The sequence below is a fragment of the Pan troglodytes genome, chromosome 10 (genome assembly GCF_028858775.2).
Source record: "Pan troglodytes isolate AG18354 chromosome 10, NHGRI_mPanTro3-v2.0_pri, whole genome shotgun sequence".
Taxonomy (NCBI): domain Eukaryota; kingdom Metazoa; phylum Chordata; class Mammalia; order Primates; family Hominidae; genus Pan; species Pan troglodytes.
In genome coordinates, this window is record NC_072408.2 from 16,548,633 (window position 1) to 16,565,176 (window position 16,544).

Genomic DNA, 16,544 nt, shown 5'->3' on the forward strand with positions numbered 1-16,544 from the left:
ATGCGCGTGCTAAGTAAGCATTTATTCAGGAGATTTGCCTTCACAAGGAGACACAAAGCTTAGAGACAATAAGTGAGATTAACCAGGGAACTTAAATTATTTATATGCTTGCATTAATATTATTAGAGAAGCAATGTATTCTCATTGTAGAATATTTGAAAAATATAAAGAAAAAGATTAGAAATTACCTAAAATTAATTCTACCAACTGCCATTAACATTGTGATTTATTGTTCTACCATAAAGAAATACATACACACATGTTCATTGCAGCACCATTCACAATAGCAAAGACATGGAATCAACCTAAATGTCCATCCATGGCAGACTGGATTTAAAAAAAAATGTGGTACATGTGCACCATGGACTACTCTGCAGTCACATAAAAGAACTAGATCATGTCCTTTGCAGGGACACGGATAGAGCTGGAGGCCATTATCCTTAGCAAACTTACAAAGGAAAAGAAAGCCAAATACCAAATGTTCACATTTATAAGTGGGAGCTAAATAATGAGAAAACACGGAGACAATAAGGGGAACAACAGACATTGAGGCCCACTTGAGAGTAGAAGGTCGAAGGATAGAGAGGACCAGAAAGAATAACTATTGGGTAGTAGGTTTAGTGCCTGGAAGACAAATAATATGTACAACAAACCCATGTGACATGAGTTTACCCATCTAACCTACATGCATTTGTGCCCCTGAACCTAAAATAAAAATAAAAGAGAGAGACAGATACACAAGCTCAAAACCAAGGACTGAGAACAAGCTTCTGCCTGGAGCAGGAATGGATGACATGGTTCACCAATCCTGAAAAGGACATGGAAGTGATAGATATACCAGTAAATCCAGATATGCTCATGGAAAACAGATGTAGAGGGAGAAGTTGTATTTAGCTTAAGGGAATGTATTCTGGAAATAAGGAAAATAGAATGCATGAGAAAAGTGGTTAATGGTCACTGATGTCTACTGGTTGTTGTGGAAAACAGTCAACAGTCTTAACTAAAAAAGAGATGAACAGACTTTTAGGGGAGGGTCACAGAGTCCAAACTTCAGTTATAAAACAGAATCTCAAAATTAGCTAGCTAGCTAGATAGACATATTTATTTTCCTCTAATTTTTAATGAATATTTTTCATGACTGCCATCATACTTTTCTGTTCATGATAACTAAGAAAACTTGTCTCTATATTATGCCAATCTTTTCATAAATTCCAATTTTCTGCTGCATAAACATATCTTTATGTGACTACACGAAATTTATTTAGTTATGCTTTTATTATATAACATATAGATGATTTCATTTTGTTTTCCTAGTAATTAATAATTTTGTAGCATATGTCTTTGTGTATAACTATATAGTAAGTAGCTTTTGAATTAGGAATTGTCCACTTAAGAAAGATTTCCAGAAGAGGAATTAATTACCAAGACAAAATAGGCAACATTCTTTTAGTCTTCTGATTGCCATATTGCTCACCAAATATGTTGTGTCAACGTAGAATTCCAGCAGCTAGTATGGAAGTGCCTGTCTCACTGAATCTTCACCATCATTACATATTTTCATTAAAATAAGAAAACAAGCTATTGGAATGTCATTGTGAAGATAAGGCATCATCCATTTAATTTGAATTAACTGGAATCCTCTTAATGTTACAAAATAAGTCCTATATGATTTGAGAAATTTTTATTTTCTTTTTGGGGAATTATTTTCAATGCCTTTTATCCTTTTTTAGTGTGATTCTTTTTCTCAAATTTCTAATAATAATTTTTTAAGAGCTAATATTTTTGAATGTCAATTAGTGTGATAAGCTCTGCATATATGATCGCTACAGTGCTATTAGGTAGGAGCAATCATCACCTCTATAAGGAAAGATACTAAGACACCAATAATTCAAATAACTTATCAACAGTAATGGAGCTTGTTGATGAAAGAACCGGGATTTAGACCTAGGCTGTTCAGCTTCAGAGCTACTCTCCTAATCAATAACTCTCTTGCACTTTACATAAACAGTTAAAAATAGTAATATTTGCCATATTTGTTAAACATTTTGTTTAGTTGATTACATGAAAATTACTTGCCTTTGAGTATTTTCAGCAGACTATTAGAGATACATTGGGTAAAGGGCCGTCTAATGAACATGCAAGGGGAGTTCTTAAGGATGCCCCAGAGATTCTTGGAAACCAGTTTTTAGCCTTTTTTTTTTGGTAGTATTTAACATCTTCTTTGGATTCCAGCAAAGTGATCCTAAAATTTTTCTCAGTTTCAATGAAGAGCAGTTGAACTTGTGCCAGAATTTAATTTATGTAATAGATGAGAGATCGTAGATTATCCATGTTAAAAATGATGGGATAATCAGAACAGCTTGGACAAATCCAGGATCCTAAACAGGCTTCACTAGAAAACTCTACACAAAGCCAGAACTTGCAATGGCATTAATATCTCATTTATTTATCTGCACAGTAGTATGCTAAAAAAAACTACAACACATTGTTTGGGAGAGCAAAACTGTTTCTCAAGCATGGCCTTTGAAAAAGACTTGCTAACCAAATGCTTACATGGAACTGATGGTTCCTTAGCACTACGTCAGGTTATAATCCATGATCCTGATTTCTTGAAACTTCTTTAATATATTCTGGGTAGACTTACATTAAAAAGTAAATTAGTATCAGTAATAATAATATCCTGCCAGGCTGCCAGGCAGCTAGACTGGAACTATGCTTGCTACAAAGTTATTTCTAGACAGACTGTGAGCACACTGTGCCTAGAAGTTCACATCAATTGTATAATACTGTGTCTCAAATTGTATGATACTGTGTCTGTGCATTGCTTCTTTAGTACTTCCTGGGATTTAGCTTGGAATGGCTACAGAAAATGAGCAAATTAGATTATTTTAGTAAACAAACTCAGAGATGCATCAGGCTTTTAAGAGAGAAAAACACTTACAGGTGAAGGTATTTTAACAAATCGCTTTAGCATCCATGGAAAGCTTTCAAATCACAAACAAAGGGAGAATATTTAACCTATCCCATAGAGATTTAAGCTACATGTCTCATGGGCATATATTAGCCTGCCAATAATACTAGGGTGCGAGTTTGATTGTATACATGAGAAACATTAAAAAGAAATAATAAGAAATGTTTAGGCGTAACATTTGTGGCTGAATCTTAGTCTGGCTTCTATATGATCATCAGACGTGACAGATGATTTTAGTGATATGAGTTGAGACAGAATCTCAAATGTGTTACGAAATTTTTAATAGAAAGAGAAAAAGATGAGTGGGAAGGAAAAAGCACAGACTGTGGAGTGAGGCAGATCTGAGTCTGAATTTTAGTTTCATCAATTACAATGTGGAAAAGTGAGTTGCTTGACCTTGAACATTTTACAGATTGAGAAATTGAGGTTTAGAGATTAATTTGCCCAAAGTCTCATAGCTAGCGAGTAAGAAGCTAGAGGTTTCAAACTGGGGACTTTCTGATGTCAGAGCTCAAGCTTGTCACCACCATGCTCATGGGGAAATGGTCAGGAGAAAGCCAAGTTTCCAGGAAACCGGAATGGCCGCAGTGAAGAATAAGCCTCTTATATCCTGCTGATTAGATGACCAGACTTGATGAGATTTTGAGCATCACAGTGGAAGAGGGGCCAGAAGAGGAGGGCAGTTTCCTGTGTTGCTCCGGAGTTGCCTCATGTTGCCCACATTTTTCTGGGGCTGACATATATTTTTCCAGTAGGTGTGACCTGAGGGTGTTGGGGTTTTACTTTTGTGCTGGTGCAGGCAGTTTTCAGGCTCATATAAACACTCACTCGGCTGTTTATTTATTCATTCAACAAGAATTTCTTAGACACCTCCTCTTCTAATTCTTGGGCCAGTAAATAAATATGGTCCCTGACCCAACAAATCTAGCTCAGGTTCAGAGATGCGCAACCTCATTCCAGCAAAGCTTTCTGTAGATTATCGGGGGCAGCTCTTACTACCCTTGCTCTTTCCCACTTCTCAGCTATTCCTGTACCAACAGAAAGCTCTCCCATGGAGGAATGGCAAAGAGATGGAAAAAATGCGGCTGTGAATTGGGCTGAAGTTTTGGGGAAGGATGTGGAAGCCAGAGACTAACAAGAAGTTTTGATAGTGGGTGTGATATCCCTCCCCCTCCCTGCTGTTCCATTTCCTTGGGCACTTAGGCTGGTCTCATGATCTAAGGGCCAACTGCTCATGTAAAAATCCATCCCAGCATCCTCAGCTCAAATAACTGCCGCTTGCCACACGCCTACCCCAGCGGAATTAACGGAAGCTGCTGATAGCCCTGCTGACCTCATTGGATGGAACCGTGTCCTCAGCAGACAGGAGCTCCTTCCTCTTCTGAGTGAGACTCCCTCCTATCTTGGAGCAGGAAGTCCTCTCAGGAGAAGTCCAAGCTTCAGACAGAGAAGGAGCAGATGCCATTCATTTACTCCCCTCAGTGTTGAGCCAAAAGGCAGAGGCTGAGACACAAAGTATAATTTAAAGAGTTTACTTGAGCCAAAGTGAGGACAGCTGCCTGGAAGACTCAGACCCAAGTACTCTTGGCTGTGAGCTTCCTAGAGCCTTTGTTCCAAGCAGGTTTTTAAAAACAAAAGACTGGGACCGAGAGAGTGGGCTGGTACAAAGTTGTTGATCAGGAACTCTCTTTGGATTACAGAAACAAAATTGATGAGCAATTGGTTATTGTTAAGTTATAGGATGTGGTTTATGCTTCTGGTGAGACACTATAATAATCCTAAATTAAAATTAATTCATAGCTACTTGTGGCAATAGCAAGCAGTTTTAAGAGACGAATACATAGCTCAAAGCGGGGAGTAAGGTGTGATTGCTCTCATTTTAACGTCTCTCCAGGCCTCATAGTTTAAAAAGGACTCACCTTCCTCAGATGAAAGCTCTTTAGGTTTTGCATCAGGAACCTCCTTTTCTGCTTTCTTGGAGGGTCAAGATGGGTCCCATGAAGAGCTGCTGGTGGGGACAGACAGAAGCCAAGGAGAGGCCGGGCAAGGAAGCTGAAGTGCTTGGCAGGGGGCAACAGTCCCCTGCCTGCAACCAACATTAAAAAACACTGTCACTTCAGGCCGAAAGTGGTAGAAACCAGTTTGTTAAATCACACGAATGTATATATTAGGCGTGCCTGGCTAGTCCTTTGCCAAGAGATCTTGTAGCATAACTGCAGGCAAATAGAAAAGACATGAAAATCGTTAATCACTGCACAAGCTTAGGGATCAGTTCTTTTTGGAGGGTGGTGAGTGGTGGAGGTGCTGGAAAATGTGTACAGAAAGAGTGAAATAAGCGGAAGAAAGGCCCTAGGACTCAGGGTTTGCTTACAGTGGGATCAGAGACACCTGGAAGGATGAAGACAAAAATCCAGATTATAATTGGTCCTGGGAGTGAGACTTCATGACAATTGTGTTACCTTGAGAATTTCTTTTTAGTTCCTGGCTTCAGATTTAAGGTTATGGTTGATGGATGAATATACTTTTGGAATCTACTTTTGGAAGATTTTCTCTGGGCTGAAGTTGATAGCTAGGTTAAAATATCAAGGACTTTGGTAAATCTCTAGCGGAGCTTCACTAGAGCAGAGAGGGAAAAACACCAGATTTAACATTTCATTCTTGGTGCTGCTGAGCTGTGTGCTCTAGGACAAGACATTTAACTTTTTCAGCTGCGTCCTAGAAGGATTCACACCTGTCTCCCAAGACTTTGGCAATGATTAGGAGGGAGAATAACTAGGAAAAAGATAAGTGAACTGTGAAGAGCTGTGACCTTACAATGGTGACGGTGACGGTGATGATCTTTATACTCTTGGGAGGGTTGGTGCACATTCTTGCCTACAGCAATCATAAGCAGAGGATAATGCTTCCATCTTTAAGATTCTCATAGTAAGGTTAAAAGATACCGATATTACCTAATGTTTAACATAACTGGACCCACTACCTACTGCTTCATGCACAGAAGTTACAGGGCTGAGGGACCCTCCATTAGCCACACTGAGGATCTGGGTTACAAATGAGTGGAATGTGTAAGGGGAGAAGAGATCTTTAGCGATCTTTGAGAGCAGTATTAGCAGTGAAATGAATGCAAACCACATCTTGCCTCTTTGAAGTAATAAAGGAAGGGAAAAAAGTTATGCAAGCAAAGAAGTGCTTTTGTTTCCCCAGCCATGAATCCTGGTTAAAAATTGCACACAAACCACAAGGACAGTCAATACCATCATCTCAACTCCTAATGTGCTGTGTTTCAGGAAAAAACAACAACAACAACAACAACTAAAATTAAAGCAGTATCACACTGTCTTTGACTTGCTAGCTTTATATTCTTTTGTGAAAATCTCAAGACGTTACCCATCTTCAGAGGTAGCTCATTCCTCCCAGGCATGGAGCCGGGGAGGGTAAATGAAATGTCTCATACAACTCAGTCATTCATTTACTCAGTGTTTATTAAGACCTAACATGTGCCAGGCTCTCTCCTAGGTGGGGCTAACTAAAGTAAGCCCAAGAGGTACTGTCCTTAAGGGGAGGAAAGACACGTACTCCAGTATCTGTATTTGGGTAAAGAAAGTGATTTGTCAAGAGAGAACAGGATTGGGATTGTTTAAAGTATGTTCACAGCCCACAGACCAAATGGACTCCCTATGACTCACTGAGGTACTCATATTTAAAACAGAAACCCAGTGGCTACAGCCGGGTGTGGGAGCGATCACATACTCTGTGTTCTCAGAAAGATATAAGAGCATCACAGGACCCCTCTTTTCACAATCAAGCCAAACCAGCGCCTGCTGTTGCTCCCAGGACAAACTGCTGCTGGGCCCCTCCCACCACCAGCCAGCCACAGTCTGACAGAGACTCCCAGTTTAGGGCTTGGAAACCAATCAATCAGAGCTCATCTGCTCGGTTAATCAAGGGCTCAGCTGCATCAGAGGAAAGCAAATGCAAATGAACCTGATGGGGAACCTGGGCAGCAAATTTTGCTATAAAGCCCGACTCCTCTCTGTTCTCTGAACGCACATTCATTTTACACTGAACTCTGGTCTCTCAGTGTTAGTCCAAACTGCACCATGTCATAAGCTCTCCCTGCTATTTTGCAGACCTTAGTCAAAGTGAAACAGGGGTTCGGGTGTGAGAAACATCCTGCCTAACCACAAGGCAGACAAGGGCCTAACCAAAGACACATCTCTATCACATCATGCTGGACAAAGATCCGAGGAACACCCAGAACACCACAACGAAATCCCACTGGAACAAGGGCCAGAACCATCTCATCACGGGAACATCTTATCAATATCCTGCCAGGCAGCAAGCCATACTGCGCAGACCCCTTTGGCCCATAAATTGCCCCAGCCTGTAAGCAGCAGTGGGCTCTGGCATTATGCTGGTTCCTGACTTCTGTAGGTTTTATGCTGGACATAAAGCCTGCATTTGCTATTAAGCCACCCTCTTACGTATGTCTTTCTTTAACCCTCGCCTTCCCTTCAAAACCTAACACCCAGTTTTGTCCACTGGAATAAAGTCTCTTTCCTCCAAATACCTTTTCAGAAAACGTTTGTTCATGGGGTTTAGAAGGAGGAGTAGTTATTTCTAGGAAATCTAATCAGCTGGAGGTAGACTGAGTTGAGTGCCTGGAAAGGAAACAGTGGGCAATACTACTAGAAATAGATTTTGACCAGATCACAGGTGGCCTTGAATGATGAGATAGGAATCTGTGACTTTAATTTCAAGGAATAGGGGTCACCGAAGCTTTTTGAGCAGGGGAGTATTATGATCATCTGGCTGTAAATAAACCCTGAAATTTAGAATCTCATTTTTGAGAAAGAACTTAGAAGATAATTACATGGGTAGGTTTGAGGATGACTTGAGGACATTTAAAAAGGGCATAGCAGTTTTGGCTTGCCCTCCTGCTAATAGCATTTGCTGCTTTTCATTTACACTTTATCGTGCACGGAGAACTCTGCATACATACAAAGCAGAGTCTAATTTTTCCTAATTCATCTCTGTAGCCAAAGTAGACTCGGACACTTAAGAATATAGACAACACTCCTACCTAAAATGCCCAGAGAGAAATTTTACATGGCTAAAAGTGGGAGCTAGCTACCCCAGCCCAGAGATGTTTCTTCCTAAGAGGAAGGGCACTGACACAGAAAACTGTACTATGCTGCAGTGACCAGAAGAATGGACCCTCCCTGCACCTGCTGTGGAGGAGGAGGGTGGGACGTGGCAGTGCACCAGACTCTGCTCATCTCAGTTCAAGTCTAGGCATTGCCACTAATCTGTGCGACCTTGAATGAATCACTTTTCCTCTCTGGGCCTGAGTCTCCACATCTGTTAATCGAGAGGTGAGATTGGATGGTTTTAAGAACAGGTTCTTGTGCTGACGTCCTGTGGGCTTGTGGGACTGAGTAAGACTGCTATGAGCTCTGGCGTGGCTGGTCTGATGATCCCCAAGTTTCTCTCCTTTCTCCTCGGTGCTGAGGGAAGCAACACAATGAGATACGCTTTTGTTCCAAACGCTGGCCGCATCTCACGGTCTGAGTTGAGTCCTGGCCCTGCTGTAGGTTAGCAGTGTGAACTTGGGCAAGTCACTTAACCTCTCTGAGCCTCTGTTTTCTTTTCTGAAAAATAATGAGTCAATGTCGTCTAACCCAAGAAAAATGGAGGGATAGAAACAAAAAATTAGAGGCTGGATGGTGTGGCTCACGTCTGTAATTCTAAGTTTGGAGGCTGAGGTGGGCAGATTGCTTGAGCCCAAGCAATTTGAGACCAGCCTGGGAAACATAGCAAAACCTCATCTCTACAAAAAATACAAAACGTAGCTGGGTGTGGTGGTTGGGCACCTGTAGTACTAGCTACTCAAAAGGCAGAGGTGGAAGGATCACCTGAGCCTGGGAAGTCCAGGCTGTGGTGAGCTGTGATTGTGCCACTGCACTGCAGTCTGGGTGACAGAATAATATCCTGTCTCAAATAAATAAATAAATAAATAAATAAATATTAAAATAAGAAATGTAAGCTTGTTTTAAATAAAAAAGTAGAGGGAACTGGCTTCCAGTAAGTATGAAATTATGACTATCAGGCTAATTAGGTTATTTTGCAAAAAAAAAGAAAAGTTAGAAAAACATATTTTTGACAAATACTCTCAAAGCTAGTGAAATTATCCTGTTTTGGACAACAGCTTGGCCTTCGACAGTTTTATCAATCTGTACAACAAAACCCCAGCACTTATTAATCCCTGAAGTATGGAAACAAATGAGGAAGGGACTGTGTCTCCTGCATTAAACACATTGATGTCTCTTTCCCACAAGAGAAGCTCTTCACGGGGCTCCTTCCATGTTTGCTGTACAGAACCTCTCAAACCTCATTCATGTGAAAATTCCCCAGAGCGGCCACTGCAGTTTCAAACGGTGTCTCAAGAAATTGTGTCAGAGGCATAAGATGAGTTCACACGACAGTGAGGAAATCTGAAAGCAGCAGGTGTTTGGCCTGGGGAAGAGCCACTTCCGATGAAGAAGGTCGCACGGGCACCCGAGCAGTCCGAGAAGAGACTTCGTGCCTCCAGAGCTTGGTCAGAGGCCACAGGCTGATTGTCCCCAATCCTCCTGATTCCAGGCAGAGGGAACTTTAAAGTGAGCAGTTCTCAGGAACCACACAGAGACAAAGTTGAGGGGAAAATCCACCCTTAGGTATGAAAACAGTGACCTGGGGCAAAGCTCATTCCAATGAATGCTGGTCTGAGGGGAACTCCTGAGCACTGTGACCTCCAAGACCAGCTTGAGGACAGACTTCCCGGGCCCCTATCAACTACTGAATTTTCCACTTAGAGACAACGCTTAGAACATTGGACCACCAGATAGACATAGGAGCATTTCTCAGAAGGCTAGACAGCAGTTTCACCGTGGAGCGGGGCAAATCTGATCAGATCACCAGGAAAAGTCGCACAGCACCTCATTCCCAGAACAGAGCACACCTGAAGCGGAGGGGCCTCAAGGAAATATCAGCCTCCATTCAGCCCGAGCTGCCTTCCAGCTGTGGGCCACCCGGCACCTCAGACAGAGGGAGACACCCTGTATGTCTCAGCTGTGTCCACCCTAACTGAGGCGGGGGTTCTTGTCCAAGGGGGAGGGCTTCAGCTGACTCAGGGAACCTCTATTTCTGCCAATCCTCCTAAGCTAAAAAACCACCAAGAACTCACCTGTAGCTGAACCAAAATGGGTTTATTGACTTGTTGCACAAAGGAAGAATGTCCAGCAGTAAAGATGGACTTCAAAAGAACTTGCTATAGATGCGGGCTCGTGGCTGGTGAGTCTCAGGAGGGCTTAGGAAGCAAGGCCTTTCTCTGGGTTGGATATCGTGCATAAAGGGACCACATGGCACAGGATTCCATTCTATGCAAAAGTGCAGAACAGGCAAATCCAGAGAGACAGAAGGTAGGTTTGTGGTTGCTGGGGGCTAGGGGAAAGAAGTGTGGAGACTGACCATGCGTATGAGGTTTCTTTGTGGAGGTGATGAAAATGTTTAGAATTAGATAGTAGTGATGGACGCACAATTTTGTGAATATATATGAAAACCACTTTAAAAGGGTGATTTTTATGTTAGGTGAATGATATCTCAATTTTTAAAAAGTGAAAATAAAAAGAGGGGCCTCAAGATTTGGTGAGCTGATAGACTGATAGCAAGAGAGGATACTAAGGAAAGACACTAAGGAACACATATTCACAAAGCAGAACCGCCCAGAGCAGCAGGCTGTCAGCCTTCATGCCAGAGCCTCTGTTGGCTTCTGTCAGTGCAACCCCGCAGACACACACAGCATCGCCATGGGCTGGCCGAGGTGCCGAGGAGCACACAGAGGACTGAGACATGGTCCCTGCACTCTGGGGGAAATGACATCTCAACACAATAATGGTGTTCATCATCAGGACCCCAAGTCATGATGAAAAGGTTAAATTATTCTCAAAATGCTCAATTGTAAGAAGGCAGAGGAGTGGATCATAAGGAATAAATGTATGAAAAAAAAATTCAAAATTGCCAACCTTTTCAAGAAATATTGAAACCTCTGGTGCAGGAAGGTAATCCGTGTGGAGTGGCAGCCAGGGAATGGGATGCTGTGTGTGTGTGGAGAGGCAAACATCCCCATAGTCTTCAGGATCCCCCGAGAGGGGCCAAGTCAGAGGCCGTCAAAGCCTCCAGTCCCCTGGGCATCCAGGGCCTCATGGCAACTGTACCAGTTGTTCTCACTTTTGTTATTCTTCCATAGAACTCAACGTGCCTCTCACGCAGGGACTCAGGATGGTGCTGAGTCCAGGTGGAGGGAAGGGGTCGGATGGGGGGCTGGGTGGGGGACATGGTGGGGGCTCTGTTGGAACCTGCCACCCTTCTGGCTCTCTACCGTGTTTTTCTTAGTTAGTGGGAGGTCTGTGAGCTCCATACCTCCAGGGCCTAGCTGTGAAGCTGTTGCTGGTGTGGATCTGTCCAATGGAGTTTGCTGGGTGGGGGAAGGTGTGAGGGAACCTCCATCTTGGAACGGCATCTCCAGAATGCAGGAGTGAGGCTGGCACACAGCACTGCCTCTGTGGACAGGGGGTCCAGGGGGGTTGGGGAGGGGCCTCAGGGATGGAGGGACAGAACTGGGGCCTCCCATTCTATCCACATCAGCCTGGTGAGTTCAGATCATCTCTTTAGCACCTTATCACCACTTCCACACTCAGGTGATTTCAAGGAACCTTAGGTCCCCAATTGCCACAAGCTTTGGGGCACAGCTCCTGCCTTATAAAATAAATATTTTGGAGATTTTAAAGATGTAAATTCAAACTGGCTTTTGGAAAAGACAGGTTTTAAGGGATGGTTCCCATTCTAATGTCGGGGCTTTCCATCAGGCCACCCTGGGCAGAACCCGGGGGTGAAAACAGAGAAATGAACAAAGCCTCCAAGAAATATGGGACTATGTGAAAAGACCAAATCTACAATTGACTGGTGTACCTGAAAGTGACAAGGAGAGTGGAACCAAGCTAGAAAACACTCTTCAGGATATTATCCAGGAGAATTTCCCCAACCTAGCAAGGCAGGCCAACATTCAAATTAAGGAAATACAGAGACCACCACAAAGATACTCCTCGAGAAGAGCAACCCCAAGACACATAATTGTCAGACTCACCAGGGTTCAAATAAAGGAAAAAATGGTAAGGGCAGCCAGAGAGAAAGGTTGGGTTACCCACAAAGGGGAGCCCATCAGACTAACAGCAGATCTCTCAGCAGAAACTCTACAGGCCAGAAGAGAGTAGGGGCCAATATTCAACATTCTTAAAGAAAAGAATTTTCAATCCAAAATTTCATATCCAGCCAAACTAAGCTTCATAAGTGAAGGAGAAATAAAATCCTTTATAGACAAGCAAATGCTGAGAGATTTTGTCACCATGAGGCCTGCCTTACAAGAGCTCCTGAAGGAAGCACTAAACATGGAAGGGGATAACCTGTACCAACCACTTCAAAAACATGCCAAATTGTAAAGACCATCGATGCTATGAAGAAACAGCACCAATTAATGGGCAAAACAACCAGCTAACATTGTAATGACGGGATCAAATTCACACACAACAATATTAACGTTAAACGTAAATGGGCTAAATGCCCCAAATAAAAGACACAGACTGGCAAATTGGATAAGGAGTCAAGACCCATTAGTGTGCTATATTCAGGAGACCCATCTCAAGTGCAGGACACACATAGGCTCAAAATAAATGGATGGAGGAAGATCTGCCAAGCAAATGGAAAGAAAAAAAAAAGCAGGGGTTGCAATCCTAGTCTTTGATAAAGCAGACGTTAAACCAGTGAAGATCTAAAGAGACAAAGAAAGCCATTACATAATGGTAAAGGGATCAATTCAACAAGAAGAGCTAATTGTCCTAAACATATATGCACCCAATACAGGAGCACTCGGATTCATGAAGCAAGTCCTTAGAGACCTAGAAAGAGACCTAGACTCCCACACAGTAATAATGGGAGACTTCAACACCCCACTGTCCATATTAGACAGATCAATGAGACAGAAGGTTAACAAGGATATCCAGGACTTGAACTCAATTCTGCACCAAGTGGATCTAATAGACATCTACAGAACTCTCCACCCCAAATCAACAGAATATATATTCTTCTCAGCACATCACATTTATTATAAAATTGACCACATAATTGGAAGTAAAGCACTCCTCAGCAAATGTAAAAGAACAGAAATCACAACAAACTGTCTTTCATACCACAGTGCAATCAAATTAGAAATCAGGATTAAGAAACTCACTCAAAACCATACAACTACATGGAAACTGAACAAGCTGCTCCTGAATGACTACTGGGTAAATAATGAAATGAAGGCAGAAATAAAGATGTTCTTTGAAATCAATGAGAACAAAGACACAACGTACCAGAATCTCTGGGACACATTTAAAGCAGTTTGTAGAGGGAAATGTATAGCACTAAATGCTCACAAAAGAAAGCAGGAAAGATCTAAAATCGACACCCTAACATCATAATTAAAAGAACTAGAGAAGCAAGAGCAAACAAATTCAAAAGCTAGCAGAAGGTAAGAAATAAGATCAGAGCAGAATTGAAGGAGATAAAGACACTTCAAAAATCAATGACAAAAAAACCCTTCAAAAAATCAATGAATCCAGGAGCTGGTTTTTTGAAAAGATCAACAAAATTAGTCGACCACTAGCAAGACTAATAAAGAAGAGAGAAGAATCAGATACACACAATAAAGTGATAAAGAGGATATCACCACCAATCCCACAGAAATACAAACTACCATCAGAGAATACTATAAACACCTCTACACAAATAAACTAGAAAATCTAGACCAATAAAAGGCTCTGAAATTGAGGCAGTAATTAATAGCCTACCAACCAAAAAATATCCAGGACCAGATGGATTCACAGCCACATTCTACCAGAGGTACAAAGAGGAGCTGGTACCATTCCTTCTGAAACTATTCCAATCAATAGAAAAAGAGGGAATCCTCCCTAACTCATTTTATGAGGCCAGCATCATCCTGATACCAAAGCCTGGCAGAGGCACAACACAAGAAGAGAATTTTAAACCAATATCCCTGATGAACATTGATGGAAAAATCCTCAATAAAATACTGGCAAACCAAATCCAGCAGCACATCAAAAAGCTTATTCACCAACATCAAGTCAGCTTCATCCCTGGGATGCAAGGCTGGTTCAACATATGCAAATCAATAAACATAATCCATCACATAAACAGAACCAATGACAAAAACCACATGATTATCTCAACAGATGCAGAAAAGGCCTTTGACAAAATTCAACAGCCCTTCATGCTAAAAACTCTCAATAAACTAGGTATTTATGGAACATATCTCAAAATAATAAGAGCTATTTATGACAAACCCACAGCCAATATCATACTGAATGGGCAAAAACTGGAAGCATTCCCTTTGAAAACTGGCACAAGACACGGATGCCCTCTCTCACCACTCCATTTAACATAGTGTTGGAAGTTCTGGCCAGGGCAATCAGGCAAGAGAAATAAAGGGTATTCAATTAGGAAAAGAGGAAGTAAAATGGTCCCTGTTAGCAGATGACATGACTGCATATTTAGAAAACCCCATTGCCTCAGGCCAAAATCTCCTTAAGCTGATAAGCAACTTCGGCAAAGTCTCAGGATACAAAATCAATGTGCAAAAATCACAAGCATTCCTATACACCGACAACAAACAGAGAGCCAAGTCAGGAGTGAACTCCCATTCACAACTGCTACTAAAAGAATAAAATACCTAGGAATCCGACCTACAAGGGATGTGAAAGACCTCTTCAAGGAGAACTACAAACCACTGTTCAACGAAATAAAAGAGGACACAAACAAATGGAAGAACATTCCATCCTCATGGATAGGAAAAATCAATATTTGTGAAAATGGCCATACTGCCCAAGGTAATTTATAGATTCAGTGCCATCCCCATCAAGCTACAAAAGACTTTCTTCACAGAATTGGAGAAAACTAAAGTTCATATGGAACCAAAAAAGAGCCCGCATTGCCAAGACAATCCTAATCAAAAAGAACAAAGCTGGAGGCATCATGCTACCTGACTTCAAACTATACTACAAGACTACAGTAACCAAAACAGCATAGTACTGGTACCAAAACAGATTTATAGACCAATGGAATAGAACGGAGACCTCAGAAATAAAACCCACATCTACAACCATCTGATCTTTGACAAACCTGACAAAAACAAGAAATGGGGAAAGGATTCCCTGTTTAATAAATAGTGCTGAGAAGACTGGCTAGCCATACATAGAAAGCTGAAACTGGATCACTTCCTTACATCTTAAACAAAAGTTAATTCAAAATGGATTAAAGACTTAAATGTTAGACCTAAAACCATAAAAACCCTAGAAGAAAACCTAGACAATACCATTCAGGACACAGGCATGGGCAAGGACTTCATGACTAAAACACCAAAAGCAATGGCAACAAAAGCCAAAATAGACAAATGGGATCTAACTAAACCAAAGAGCTTCTGCACAGCAAAAGAAACTACCATCTGTGAGAAAATTTTTGCAATCTACCCATCTGACAAAGGGCTAATATCCAGAATCTACAAAGAACTTAAACAAATTTACAAGAATAAAGCAAACAACCCCATCAAAAAGTGGGCAAAGGATATGAACAGACACTTCTCAAAAGAAGACATTTATGCAGCCAACAGATGGATGAAAAAATGCTCATGATCACTGGTCATCAGAGAAATGCAAATTAAAACCACAATGAGATACCATGTCATGCCAGTTAGAATGCTGATCATTAAAAAGTCAGGAAACGGCCAGGTGTGGTAGCTCACACCTGTAATCCCAGCACTTTGGGAGGCCGAGGCAGGTGGATCACGAGTTCAGGAGACTGAGACCATCCTGGCTAACACAGTGAAACCCCGTCTCTACTAAAAATACAAAAAAATTAGCCGGGCTTGGTGGCGGGCCCCTGTAGTCCCAGCTACTCGGGAGGCTGTGGCAGGAGAATGACATGAACCCGGGAGGTGGAGCTTGCAGTGAGGCAAGATCGCGCCACTGCACTCCAGCCTGGGCGACAGAGCGAGACTCCGTCTCAGAAAAAAAAAAAAAAAAAAGTCAGTAAACAACAGATGCTGGAGAGGATGTGGAGAAAGAGGAACGCCTTTACACTGTTGGTGAGAGTGTAAATTAGTTCAACCATTGTGGAAGACAGTGTGGCAATTCCTCAAGGATCTGACCCGGCCATCCCATTACTGGGTATATACCCAAAGGATTACAAATCATACTACTATAAAGACACATGCACACGTATGTTTATTGTGGCACTATTCACAATAGCAAAGAACCAACCCAAATGTCCATCAATGATAGACTGGATTAAGAAAATGTGGCACATATACACCATGGAATACTATGTAGCCATAAAAAAGGATGAGTTCATGTCCTTTGCAGGGACATTGATGAAGCTGGAAACCATCATCCTCAGCAAACTATCACAAGGACAGAAAACCAAA